The sequence below is a fragment of the Ambystoma mexicanum genome, chromosome 1q (genome assembly GCF_040938575.1).
Source record: "Ambystoma mexicanum isolate Mex_15411 chromosome 1q, UKY_AmexF1_1, whole genome shotgun sequence".
NCBI classification, from domain to species: domain Eukaryota; kingdom Metazoa; phylum Chordata; class Amphibia; order Caudata; family Ambystomatidae; genus Ambystoma; species Ambystoma mexicanum.
The window spans coordinates 900,927,250-900,941,487 of record NC_090922.1 but is presented as its reverse complement, the minus strand read 5'-3'; positions in this window follow the sequence as shown (position 1 = coordinate 900,941,487).

Below are 14,238 nucleotides of genomic sequence, written 5' to 3'. Positions count from 1 at the left end.
AAAATATGAATTTCTTTGCAATTCTTCAAATATGATGGCAAAAAAGCATTTGCAAAAAGGATATCTCACTAACAAACAAAAAAGATTTTTAAAGTACTTTGTGTTAAATCAATATATTGCTTCATTACAGTTTTGGATGGTAAATGATCAGCACCTTTGAAAGAGGGATTTTTTTTCTTGTGGACTAAGTCAACAGTATGCTTAAACACATAAGATTGGTTTTAAGAAAATGTTTCGATCAAAAGTAGTACATTACAAAACAAAAAGTATGTATAAAGTTGTCCTGTGCGATATTGGTAGTTTCCAAACCGTCACTCAGTGGAACCTCTGGACTGCTCGGACAGGTACACACTAAGCATTATATATACATTGCAATGATCACTATACCTCACCGTTTGTTATAATTTCCATATGTGTTGTAAGTCATATATGGGTGTTTGCTTCCCACATGTTTACCCTTTTCCCCGTTTCCCACCCACAACTGCCCCCTCTTCACCTTTCAGACCACGCAAAAATGGGGCAAGGCACTTTAAGACCACTGCAGTGCTGATGTGGGCATGAAATAGGACTGTTAACATAACACAATATAGAATACTGTAACACACATTTAATTTACTTTCTTGGGAGCCCAGTAATTCTCTCTGAAGTGCTCTTTTCCTGTGTGTCCTAGTGATTGGGGTACATTTCCTACCATTCAGATTTCAGAGTTGCGATGTCGATACTTTTGAGAAGAAGATAATCAAGTATTTGCAGTTAGAAACACTTTTAGAGGTTCAGGTTGGGCTCCACATGCTTGGATTGCATTGAAAAACACTTTGATGAATGACTCCCAGATATGTGATGCATATCTCTTTAAGAAGATGGTTGTTCCATATGGGATATTTTTCACAGGGGGTCAACATCCATTCTGATCTTTCCTCATAAATTGCCTCTAGGTTCTTTCTAGAGTCCCTCTGAGAACAGTACCCTGGTTTCAAGAATGGAACCCTGGTAAAACCATATCAAACTTAGTCTAATAATTCCAATATTCTCAATATTAATACAGTACTGGGCTTCTGGTGTGGTAATAAGGTTAGACCCATACACTGGGTGTATACATGATTCATCTGATATTTGGGAAAAGAACAAATGTATTTTGCTCATACTCAAATAGCACTTGAGCATGCATAATTGAAGATGATCCAGGGACATTATTATTCACTATATTTTTGTGATATCCTTTATGCAACTGTTTATTCAGTATTCACATTTACACTTGCCCCAATGATGAAGATCTTTAGAAATGTAGGAATTTGGGAAAGAAGATCATTTTTTTCATTGTAATCTTACCTTTAATTGCACTGTGCTCAGAAATGAATTCACATTTCTGCAAAACTAAAGAATGACAATTTCAATGAAGAACTATCAATGTTGTTTCTTCATTAGACAATCAGACATTCTGACATGGGCTTTGAACGTGATTACAACTGAGTATTGATTTTTTTTTGTAGGTTAGCATGAATTCAAACAGAAGAGGTCAAAGTCAAGCAAGTGAAATAATATTCCCCTGTTTCTTTTTTGTTGAGGTAAGTGCTACACATTAAAAAAAACACAAAAACATGAAACGTGTTCATTGCTTAATGAGGATTGTGCAGTCATGTAGTCCGTTTTCTGTATTACATCAAATCGTAATTGCATGTATTTGCTGTGTTTTTGTGATTATTAATGCTAAACATTAATTGCAATGTGACACACCAACATCCCCCACACTCCGCACACCTCCAAACTGACTTACAAAATGTACTGATTTAAACGTCAACCAATTAACCTACAAAAAGTAGGCATTGGAACAGACCACAACATGTTTGAGTGTAATCTCACATTTTCTTTTAAATACCGAACCAGAGAAAAGTATTTATAGACGAACATGCAAAGACAATATTATATTATTGTCTATGAATTAAGTGTCATAAATTCCTGATTTGAATGCACCAGGGATCTTTGAGAAAATCCGGAAAGTGAAAGATCAATGAAAATGTTTGAATTTCAAATGATAGAATGGCAACTACAAGTTAAATGAATGTAAACATGTAGGTCCTGATTCATGGAATGTTTTCCTATGGGATTGTGCCATTATAAAACACTTCCATGAATCAGGCCCTTAATATGGAATGACCGTCACAACTAAAAGTTAACTGTGATGTAAGATATTTTCAAACATTTAAACAGTCATGTAAAGCAAACCCTGCTTATGCTTCACATTTCTGAACAATATTTTTAATAAAGGTCCACTTGTCTGGCCATTGCCTGCACTTTTGCCATTTTGAGTGGGTTTTTTATAATATCATTGTGAAGATTATTTCTGAAATCAGTGTGATATGTGGCACCTCGGGAATATCTCAGCCCATTGCCTACACACGAAGAGAGTGTATTGTTCAGAAATGTAAAGGTTCTGCATTCTTAAGAATAAGCTTCTTCTAATTTACACATATCGTTTTCGAATATCTCAGCCCATTGCCTACACACATACAAAGAGAGTGTATTGTTCAGAAATGTAAAGGTTCTGCATTCTTAAGAATAAGCTTCTTCTAACTTACACATATCGTTTTCTATTGCCTTAATTCTTTTATTTTGAGTATTGGCTTTTTAACAAATTATATATCATACAAGTTGTGCATTTATTCCATAAAGAAACACACTAGAATTTAGTTTATGGAGACTGATTGATAAACCCTAATGCTAACATCAAGGACAGATACTCAACTTAATCAAGTCTTCTTCAAGCAATGAACATTGGGCCTCATTCTGAGTAGGGCGGTAAGACATTCTGACATGGGCTTTGAACGTGATTACAACTGAGTATTGATCTTTTTTTTGTAGGTTAGCATGAATTCAAACAGAAGAGGTCAAAGTCAAGCAAGTGAAATAATAAGCTTATTATTATTATTAAGTAAGCTTGCCGGTACCGTTGTTACCAGACTGGCAAACTGTGAGGCCTAGTCGTGGGTGCGTTTCAGCCCGGCAGGTTTGTACTGCCAGGTGGAACGGCACCCGCGAGCGGACCTACACGGTAGGACCAGTACCGTTAATAATGGTACCAGTGCTACCGGCCTCCCCATTCCCATTGAGTCTTATGGGACTCAATGGGAATGGGGAGTAATTTTTACCGCCACCCAAATGACTCTGGCGGCAGCCGTGCCAGTATTTACCAGCACAGCTACCGCCTCACTTATAATGACCCCCCGTTACTCTGTCTAATTACTGACCAATTCAATCGTCTAATGAAGTAAGGTGCAAAAAAAGTGAGTTGCTGTATTTGTGCAGTTTTTCTTTCTTTAAATAACCTTACAAATGTTTGAGTTTTGATACCTTTAACTGGACTAAATGACATAGTTATGCTCTGATGGAATAACACATGCGTTTTCAAATTGCTTAGATATTCTTGATCAGATGTAAAAAAAAATTAGGGGAAATAACACATTCCAAGTTTGACATCTAAAGCTGGCATGCAAAGAGTTAATATAACAGCTATGAATCTACACAACACTACAGTTACCTTGGACACAGAGCAGACATGCATGTATTTCGGGAATGCTTCAGTTTGAATGTACGGGTTATTTCTCAAATTGTGCTATACATAGTTAGGACTGCCCAGTCTTTTAAGCCTTTTGTAGGATTCCAAACATATGAGAAATGTTTTGTAGGGAAGGGCCAAGTGCATATTAAAATATGTATATTTCTGCTCATTGTAAAAGTGCCTCGGAGTGCAGTGTTTAAACTAGCAGGGGAAGCACGTGCTATAATGCATTCATGTTAGATGTAAAATTGCATTGTTAAACACAAATGCACCACCATTGAACTTTATCAAATCCTCGCTCTCTTTTTTGAAGGCCCATTACTTTCTGCAGTTATTCTAACACTTAATAATACTTTACCAAAGGTGCATAGTAAAATGTCGGTATGGGAACGTGCTGTGTGACCACTTTGTTTTGACAGGGCATATAATTACTAGCAACTACTTGAACCTGAGGGATATATAGTACTCCGCATGGAGGGCTATGTTTCAAAGTAAAGCATTGGGGAATAGAAAACTACATCTCTGTTCAAACCTATGTTATTTCGGTTGAGCTTCACTAAAAGCGTGATTTTGCATGTGTTTCTGTATGTTGCCTATTTCCTTTCAATACCAAAACGGACAGATTCTTTAGTGTGTGCTTATGTTGTGTGAAGTGGTGTCTCACAGGTGTTTCTGTATTATGCTTTGAGATGGTACGTCTATGTGGGTTAATGCTTTCATGCATTTCCTGGCATGTTTCCCCTATGTACTTTCCTTGTGGTCATTTCTTCTATCAATGTTGCATGATTTGCAGTTGTATGTCCATTGACTAGGTATTCTTTGGGTTGTTATAGCCAGGACTTTAAGTGGGGTAAGAAATCGAGGGGGGGCCCTCATTTGGGGGCGTGGCTTGTGGGGGGCGTGGCCTAAAACGTACGCAAATCGTAAGGTATGCACACACATATATATGCATGTTATATATCTGTGTGCGTACCTTACTATGGTTTGTGTACTTTGCAAGCCATCTTTTCTAAACATAGAAAGATGGCTTGCAAAGTACACAAACCATAGTAAGGTACGCACACAGATATATAACATGCATATATATGTGTGTGTGCATACCTTACGGTTTGCCTACTTTTCAGGCCATTTTTTTTTAAACATTTCGGTTTTATAAAAGATGGCTTTGAAAGTACACAATTCAAGCCATCTTTTATAAAGCTTTGACTACGGACAAAATTGTCCGTCGGCAAAGCTTTATAAAAGATGGCTTGAATTGTGTACTTTTCAAGCCATCTTTCATAAACCTCGAAAAATGTCGAGGAATCCCCAGGTTCGCCGAGGGTTAAAGACGCCTCGGCGACCTGGGGAAACAAAGGGACAGTAACTGCCTCTGGTGACCCCTCGCGCGAGAGGTCACCAGAGGCAGTTACTATGACTTACAGAAGTGGCAGCCAGGCACAGCATAGCTGTGGTTGGCTGCCACTTCTGTCAGATCGCCTGACTTCATGGCAGGCGCATCTCCCGTCGCGGCTGCCGCCGCGACGGGGTAATGCATCCCGCCAATGTTGCGTGCAGTGGAAGGGGGGGCCCCGGCAGGGCCCCGGCTCAGTCCCACTTTTTGGAGGCTGCCGGGGCCCGGCCCCGGCAGGCCCCGGCCCACTTAAAGCCCTGGTTATAGCAGATATGGTCCCGATGTTTTAGCAGGTACTGCATCTTCTAACTTCGCTTAACTATATTCCATGTCTCACTTGTTCTTCATCCAATGGAAATGTGCATCTGGTGAGACAATGCGCTAGTTTTGTGGTTGCTGGTATGTAATCAAGGGTGTCTTTCATTATTCCTATGATAGCCGCCATGCAGATATACTAATGTTAGCCAGTATATTGCGCCAAGAAGACCTAAGGATAGCCCCCCTCTCCTATGATGCCTAGAAGAGCCTACAAGGGTAGCTGTTCTTGTTTCCACAGACTTTCTGGATCACACATTGACATTACAGATATGTTCCATTGGTGCCCTTGGTATGTATAAATGCACCACTTTGGTGGACATTCTGCTGCAGGCACAGCTATCCCTTCGCTCACAGTACAATGCGGTTACAATCTATGACAAAATTCACTATGCCTCAACACCCTGACATCGGTATACTTCGAAGATCCATGACAAATTTGGGTATGCTGGACACATAGCGAGTCTCTAGCATTCATGCCATCTCCCGACCTTTCTCAGCACCCATCCACCTTCCTGATCTTCGTGGGTTGTTTGTACCGGAGCCTGTCCAGCCCTTCTAAGCCTTATCATGTCCAAATGCACTTGCATTCTAATCCTACTCTGTGATCTCCAATACTCTGGACTTCGGTCCACTGAGGGCGTTCCCACTACCAGTGCTTTGAGACTTTAATAATGGTAAAAGGCACTATATTCATTAGAATACAATACAATTCATGCTTGCTGAATATTGGTTGTGTTACGTTCAGTTGTATTAACACGTTGTGATAGATGAGTACTTCAGGTACTTTTTCATTAGTTATCCTTTCTCTATTCTGTCGGAGGCTGTCTATTGCAATTTTCGAAGCATGATGAAACACCTTGTAATTTGTCCGTTTTGCAGAAGGGATGGGTTAAGAAGAATTTTGGAAAAGAAAAATGGAAATAGTGAATTGATATCTCAGCAGAAATAAAAATATTGCTTTGTTGTATATGCTTATTAAATTGCACATCTAGTGGGGCCTAGACATTCATGAAATTGTATATGCGTTTAATAGCTGAAGAAATATGCTCCTATATTATTTCCATTCTCAGGTTGTTCCTAACACTAAGTGCAATATTTTCCTGACAATCCATTTAGAGCATCTCCTGCACTCAAGGTACCCGTCTTTTCTTGAGCATGATGTATTTTTGCACACAGCAGAACCATTATCATATATATTCATCAATTGCCCTCTAATCTTATGGGAGGGGATGTCATTCAGTTATTTTTACTATGAACGTAACAAAAAGCGTGAAGTGGCGTGAGTAATCAGTGCTTTTTCCTGCCATATGATTGATGAGAGGGCCATTCAATGTTATGGGATATACGTTTCCACATCATATTTATATTGCCTGTCTGAATAAAAAGGAAAGGGGCAGCGAAATCGAAGCAGCTACTAACAACATCTTTGTCCCTGTTGAACCGGCTCCAGACTGTCAGTTTGTACTCACTGTTGCAGATACAGCAGGAATAGGGTATTTTTTACACAGCTAATGGATGTCCATTTCCAAGGGATAGCTACATCATTTCATTCATTTTCCTTAAAAAAATAAAAGCGGGGAAAGGAAAGGAAAGGAAATCGGCGCTGTGGAAAAATATGTTATGCCAAAACACATATTCGGCTTGTAATTGTTTATTTATACAGGTGGAGTGCTTGAAAGTGCTTCAAGGGGGGAAAGGATCTAGGCAATACAGTAATCATTCTCACGCCTTGAAGTTCCGAATAATCTAAACAGAAAAACTAGCATACTAGGCCTGTCAGCATTTATCCTAGGGCAAGTGCATGAAGTGTTACAGTTGCGCCCAAGCTAGGGTGGCGGGAAAAAAGGGGGGGTAGGACAGACAAACTTACTAGACCTAGCACATCTAGGTAATGCATGCATACAGACGGAGATGCGAGGAAGGGGGGGGTGGGTGGTACAACAAAACGCATCCAGTCCAGCAGAGCCCTGGGTTAAGTGCAGAGAGCTTGACCCGCTCATGGAGCGTAAGCTGAAAGTGCAGTAATGCTGAACATAGTGCAGCGGCCCAGAGGCAAGTGCAAAAAGATTGATAGGTGAGCCTGGGACCTGTAAGACTCTGGAGGTGAACCAGGCAACCAATCAGCAAAACACTGAACAGAGTTTGGGAGGAGAAAGAGGAAGGAGGGTGGAGAGAAAAGAACAGAGGTTATCAGTGGAGAGGGAGAGAGAAGGAGGAAGAGATGAGGAAGGTCTTGAGGAGTTTCTGGAACTTAAGGTGCTCCGGGTCAAGACAGATAGAGGCAGGGAGGCTGTTGCAGAGGGAGGAACCTGCAGAGGATAAATATCTACCCCAAAATCTCTGTTTGCAAACGCGGCTTACCCGCAGAGTTGGAGGATGATGAGCGGAGGGCTCTGGAGGGAAATATATAGGGAGAGAGCATTGTATATAGTCTGGGCCCCGTCACCGGAAAGCATTGTGGATAATGCAATCTTTAACTTGATCCGTGTCACCACAGGGAGCCAGTGGAGGGATTTCAGCGCCAGGGAGATGTGATCACTGGGCTTGAGGCCAAGGACAAGTCTCACAGTTCTGTTCTGGATGAGTTGTAGTGGACATATAGTAGAAGTAGGAAGATTGAGAAAGAAACTGTTGCAATAGTCCAGCCTAGAGAGTACTAGGGCTCTCGAGGTGGTGAGCTCTGGGGGAAAGTGACAAAAGGTAGAAAACGTCATAGGAGGTGCAGTTGTTAAAGGGACTTTTTGAAGATTTCTGAGATGTGAGACGAGAAGGAGAGGGTGGAGTCGAAGATGACCCCGAGATTTTTTGCCTCATTGGTAGGTGAGCACGCAGGACCAAGGGAGTCTGGCCAGTGGAAAGTGGGAAAGCGGGAGCAGGGGTCCCAATGAGGATGATCTCTGTTTTACAGGCATTCAGGAAGAGATTGTTGGCAGCACACCAGGACTGAATTGCAGATAGACAGTCAGAGATGAGCAAGGAGGAGGAGGAGGCGGAGGGTAGCCTGAAAGAGAGCTGTGTGTCATCCGCATAACACTGAAAGTTAGAGGTAAAGGTAGAGATCCTGTAGGCCACAGGGGGGCATGTAGATATTGAAAAACTAGGAGGATAGGTTAGATCCCTGGGAACACCACAAGTTGAGGGAGTGATAGGGGAGAAAAAGGACCCAAGTTCGACCTGGGAATGGCGGTCAGAAAGAAAGGAGGCGAGCCAAACCAGGGCCTGATCTTTGATTCCCAGGGTATGACGGGGACGGGTGATCAGGATGTTGTGGTTTACCATATCGAAAGCAGAAGAGGGGTCAAGAAGAATGAGGACAGAGAGAGAGTTAGAGTCAAGATTTGAGAGCAGGTCTTCACAGGTGATCAGAAGAGCAGTTTCTGTGGCTCTGAATGCTCTAAAGACAGTTTCTTCAGGGGTTTTCCAAGGAAAGGGGTAATGGCAATCAGATGATAGTTAGCCGGAATAGATGGGTCGGCAGAGTAATTTTTGAGCAGAGGGTGCACAGGAGAGTGCTTCAGAGGAGAGGAGAAAGAGAGGTTGCAGAGGGCGGCCAAGGCTGGAACGAGAGTGTCAATATTGTCCTTGATCATTTTGGAGGGGCAGGGGTCCACCTATTTTGAAGAGGCTTTCATAGATCGGTCTTGTCGAGAGACCTCATCAGGTGTGACAGGGGAGAAGGAGGAAAGAAGAGGGGGAGTGGTGAGGGTGGCCAAAGGGGGCCCAAGAGATGTTGTTGCAGGGGGGGGAGCAGAAGAGAGAGAGGACAGGATGCCCAGTGTTTTGGTGGTGAAATGTGTGGCCAGGGCCAAGCAAAGGGCCTGGGTAGGTGCAGTAGAGGATGTGGATGCAGTAGGGTTGGTCAGTTCCTTGCACAGTTTATATTGCCTTTGAAGAAGGCATCAGGCCAGTTTCTCAGAGGGTGCACCTGAAGATCACCATTTCCTTTCTGCTGCTCTACACTTGCGTTTAAGGGCAGTCAGATCGGAGTCGCACCAAGAATTGCACTTTTTGACAGGCTTCAGTCAGACCCTCATGACCGGGGCACGATGGTCATGAGTGTTGGAGATGGACTAGTTACATTTAGAGAGGGCTGTACCAGGGTGGGAGTGAGCTGCAGGAGTAAAAAGTGGAGATAAGGTGGAGGAAAAGGCACCCACTGACACTGTTTTCATGGGTCGGATGACCTTGAACGTAGGAGGTGGTGTTGGGTATGCCATTGCTAAAGGAGTAGAGAGCTTCAAGTGAGAAGATCAGTCCATGAGAGTGGGGTAGTGAGAGGAATAGAGAGTGGGATGTCAATGCAGGTGAGTGCATTCAAGGTATGACCATCAGTGTGCATTGGACCAGAGGGTATAATGAAAAGAGAAAGGGAGTCACACAGGTCGCGGAAAGGTCCTGAAGAGTCTGGAGAGTCAAGATGGGTGTTAAGGTCCCCCAGAAGCATGAGTTGGAAGAGGAAAAGAGGAGAGGTCAGCCCATTCTGAGCGGGAGAGAGTGGACTGGCCCAGTGGGCAATAGAAGGTGGCCAGAGTAGGAGAGGCGACAAGCAAGAGAGAGAGCCTGCAGACCATGCATTCAAAGGAGGAGTCGACCTGAGTGGGAATAATGAAAACAAGGATCCACTCAGGAAAGATTAAGGCTACACCACCTCCTGGCCTGTTGGACCTGGGCACAGAGAATATCTTGTAGCTTTCAGGGAGAAGCGTGTCAAAGCTCATGACAGAGCTGTCCGAAAAACCATGTCTCGGTAAGAGAAAGAACATCAAGGTCCAGGAGTTCAAGGAGGTGGCAAATGTCAGAAGAGTGCTTGACAACAGAGCAAGAGTTTAGTGTGGCAACATGGAGCAGGTTTCCACTTTTGAAGGATTTACAGGGGGGAGATCAGGGGACAGAGGTCCCCCCTGTAAACGGCAAGAGTGCCTGAGAGATAGAGGTAGGAGGAGGCAGAAGAGGCAAGGATGACCAAGGTGTCAGTGAGGATGGTGCTGGCAAGGGAGCCAGGATAGTGAACAATGGCAAGAGCCAGTGTGGGAGGCGCCGCAGCAGGCAAGGGAGCTTGAGATATGGTGGCAGTGGGTGGCCAGGGCAGCAGGGTGGAAGAGGCTGATGAGGTTGTCAGTGCGATTAGGCAAGGGAGCTTGTACAGTTGAAAGTGACAAGGGGGGAGTTGTGAGGGAGGTGGTGAGGTTGGTAAGAGGCAAGGTAGCCAAGGTGGGCATAGATGTCAAGGGTGCCCATCAGGAGGAACAATTAAAGTTGATAAATCAAGGAAGGAGCCTATCAAAAAGTAAGAGGTTGAGTTGAGGTCCTTGAACCAGGATGGTTCTATTTCGATAGACATTTGTGATGGCCCTGGAGGTGGAAAAGGAGGCAAGAAGGGCCTCCCAGTGGGTGCCACCATTTATCTGTGAGGAAAAGTAAGGAGAGAGCAGAGCAGCCATATGGAGAGTCCATAGGTCGGGACAAGGAACGACAAAGAGGATGTCGGTAAGAGTCTCTGTGGCGGAAGCACTGACATAGGTGTCCTTATATTCTTCCAGAAAACTAAGTAATGATTAAATCACTAAGGTATATTTCATTAAATATGGTCTGTGGAATTCTACATATGAATGGCACACTATTGGCCTCGGCCCGAGACCGCTGTTACATTATGCCAGTTCGAAAGTCTTCCATTGTTGTCAATAATGTCACATGTCTACCAGTGAGATATTTCATAGAGTTACTATAATATCTTTTGTAAGGATGCAGCAGTCCTTTACACCTTCCAGTATCAGTACCCCGGGTGGAATGTATAGTCAATTAAAGGGTCTGGAATGCATTCTTTATCCATTGATTACCAACATAGTTGAAATCCCTGGCACCTCTTTAAAGAATAGCCTCCAATTTAGTAATCATCAGAAGTACACTACGTGAAGTGAGACCAAATAGGCGAATTAGGAAAGGTTTGCTTGGTTAATAGTGTTGACTTTGTGTCAGAATTTGCTCTTGCCTCACAGGGTTCTTTACTGTAGTACATGACACTAATATAAGAGTACCAATAATCCCAGCAAAGGGATCTTGGATTACTATATAAAGTGTGAATACCCATTGCAAAAACACTAAGACATTAATTTCAATTCACAATAACCTCTACACATCGACACACACTCACCTTTCACAGTGTCATAAGTATGACAGAAATTGCACATGACTATTTTTAGGTTCTCAGAATATGTTAACACGTTTAATCGTGGATTTTGCCTGTTTTAATGAAGAGCATATTTGATAAATGTCTCCAAGTGGAAACCCAAGAATTCTATAACCAGTGGGGAAATCCACCCACATTTGGGACACATCAATTTATTTATAATATTTTTACATTTGTATAGCGCGCGCAAACCCTCGCGCATCAGTGTTGTTCAACATTGATTTCAATGTAGTGACAGGGTTTAAGAAACAATTCGCCAACATAGTATTATTAGGCCCATCTCAAAATGTAACATATCAGTGTTGTAATGTGCTAAAAGCATTCCAGAGGTGCCTTAGACACGCTGCATCTGATTTACAAAGCATTTTCCAATGGGATTGCACAATTGTAAAAAACATTTGGAATGCTGGGCCATTGCATTTGCTAATAACTACGTTTGGGCATTAATGATTACCAGGTAGAGTGTACAAGAGCATCCTGTAGCTCAAACCTGTGATTTCCATTCCCTGTTCACCCAAATCTTTGTCACACACAAGGGATTAACAGGGAAAAAACATGTATTGCTCCAAAACTCTATGTAGTGAATAGTTCATGCATCCTGCATTGACCTTGTTGGATCAGACTTAATCTCAGCTGCATAAGTATTTTTACCTATGTGTATATATGTGTTTTCTTCTAGTACAAATGCACAGGCATTCTTGACAAGACTGGTATTACCAACTCCTTTTTTCTCAAATCACTACACGTACAAAATTATTCTTGCAAATAATGGTGATATGTTTTTCACCTTCATTTGTATCAATCTCAATGGTTCGCCATGACAATCAACATCTGCTTCAAGTTTACAGAATGTTTGCACCACTGCAACTGCAATTTGCCTGAATTAGCACTAGTGCAAAAACTGCCCTAGTGCAAAAAAAAAAAATCAATGCATTTCTGGCTCAGATTATATTCACCCTAGTCCCAATACCATTCCATATTAGCACTAGAGCAAACTTTGCTGTGGTGCAAACATTTATTGAAACAAGGTTTTTTTTGTCCAAGAGCAAACTTTGCCAAAGTGCTAATAGTACAAAGGTTTTCAAATATGGCCAACATGTTTTTTGCACTAGGGCAACCTTTGTACTAATATTAGTACTTTGCAAAATTGCACGTGCAGCGGTGCAAAGTTTCTGTAATCTGGCTCATGAAGTTGCTCTGGATTGTGCTTGTTCATAGTCCGCTCCAGAGAAAGGAGTCTGAGACAACCCTCTCTGATAAATTGACTGCATTTATCAGTCTTTGTGCACCATCAATACCAGCAAAACATTTCATTAAGGTCACGTGATGCCTGCTTAAAAGCCTCAGTGCATTATAACCCACAAAGAGGTCTACTATCATACTGTATTCTGCTGCCATGCTTATGTTACATGTATGCATTTTTGGTCCTTCGATCATGCAAGTTTTGCGAAATGTGTCTCTGTACAGACACTGTGTGACTGTTCTGAAGAAAATGAAACCATTAGCTAGAGTAAAGACAGTTAAAGGAGATTGTGAGGAACCAGGAATGAGACACGGACACAGAGGACTCATGTATTGGTTATAGACTTTAATTAAATAATAAATCAGTTGGAAAATGCCTCACTGTCCCTAATTTAGAAGGTATTTCCCTGCCTCAACCAAAACTAATAGTCTGTCCTGTGTCAAGCTGTCCAAAGCAAAAAGGTCCTGTGTCTATAATCCTATGCTAGCCCTCGCATTCTAAAACAAACTGGGTATTGTCTAAGGCTTGAAAAGTGCTAAATTGTTCAAGTTGAACAAACAGATATAATTCAACAGAAGTTGTAAATGCATAATGTTCACAGTTGCTGGGAATAGCTCCCTTCCCCAGGTTTCTCTCCACCAAATCAAGTGTTCCAAAGAATAACCAAGTTCTTTAAAGCCCAAGAGGCTGACCCCCTCCTCTTGGTCTTACAATCCACTCCAGGGGAAAGAACTCCCTTCCCCAAGTATTTTGCACAATATATTTTATTCAAAATCCAAGGGCATGACTCTTCCTTCGGATTCTCTTTTCAAAATACCATGACTTGGCTGCGGGTTCCAGGCTCGCAAAACACCAGGTATAGTCTCCTTCCAGGTTCTCTCATATAGTTCCTTTGCACAATTTGGGTGCATGCCCCAGTCTCGCAAAACACCTGGAATTCTCCTGTGCCAGGTTTTGTCTTTATTCTTTATTCCTTGTATTCACGCTGTTCTAATATTCTATATTGCTTTAATCAAAGTACCGGCTCTCAAACCTACTTTCATTCAGTTTCTTTATCAGTTGTCCCAGTGACCCAACCTCCTTGCCCAGGCTCACTCAACCGATGTAACTGGCCCTTATCGGTACCTGATGGAGCTGCCGAAGTGGGCCGGTGACACAGCTTCCCTTCTCAGGGTTCAACAGCTTTCTTTGGCATTCTCCAGACCTCTTGCGGCAAACATACAGACCGCCCCACATCCCGCCTCCACTTCACAGGCTTACCTGCTTCATCTGGCAGTTTCCACATCCTTCAAGGCTCCTGCTTCACTCCTGAGCCCTTCTACGTGTTCGGGCGGTGTTGGTACTGCATCTCGGATCCTACGGTCGCCCGGAAGGGTCCTTTTCTCTTCCTGCTTCAATTCCAGAATGGCGAACCAGCTCCTGCTGTCCTTCCTCTCTCGCCGTCTCCACGCTCTGCAGTGGACTTGACAGCTTGGCTTCGCTGGCAGTGACTGCCGGTTCAATCTCCCAATTACTTTCAGCTGTTCCATCCTTAAACCCCT